Raw genomic sequence first — 611 nt, forward strand, 5'->3', positions numbered from 1 at the left:
GACCTCAGAGAAATGCGCCTCCCTCAAGATTCCGGAAGTTGCCAGAATGTAAACATATATTTGAAATATATATATAAAAAAAATCCCAAACCTTGCCTACTCCCTAAAACACTTTGCTCCCTGGCTGACATGCAGCACGTCGTGCGCCGATATGATTAGGTTGTAGGTGAGGGTACCACCACCTGTCCGCTATCATTGAGGACCCCACTTCAAAACAATAGTCTTTTTTAATACCCTGTTAACCTTTTTTTCTTCTTCCAAATAACCTTTTAACGTTGCTTAGGCATTGCACAACCACACAAGTGAACCATCACTTTAATAACCCATTTATGCCTCGTTTTGTTGCCTGTGATGTTTTGTACAATTGGAATAGCAGCCAGGAGCAGTGACATTTGCTAAATACTAGATATATAATATCTACAAAGATTGAAATGTGTTAGAAGAAATCAATGGCATAAGGAACCATTGACGACCAGCATACGAGCGCATTCAGGCATGCTTCCATCCTGGCTTCCATCCCAAGACTCTTTCAGAAACACTCTTTACTATACCCGCTGTTTCTTCTCTGAGCGTCACCGAGAAGAAACCGAGAGAAAGAGAGAGAGAGAGAG

The 611-nt window shown here is 41.7% G+C and overlaps 1 protein-coding gene across 1 annotated transcript in view; it reads left to right on the top strand.

The window, feature by feature from the left end:
• Positions 1-604: 604 nt before the first annotated feature.
• LOC139578042 (synaptotagmin-7-like) overlaps positions 605-611 on the top strand; it is a 358,749-nt gene continuing 358,742 nt past the window's right edge. The window contains exon 1 of the mRNA XM_071405195.1: positions 605-611. This exon is cut by the window's right edge and continues 273 nt beyond it. The gene's annotated coding sequence lies outside the window, so the exon portion shown is untranslated.

Source organism: Salvelinus alpinus, chromosome 6 (assembly GCF_045679555.1).
Source record: "Salvelinus alpinus chromosome 6, SLU_Salpinus.1, whole genome shotgun sequence".
NCBI classification, from domain to species: domain Eukaryota; kingdom Metazoa; phylum Chordata; class Actinopteri; order Salmoniformes; family Salmonidae; genus Salvelinus; species Salvelinus alpinus.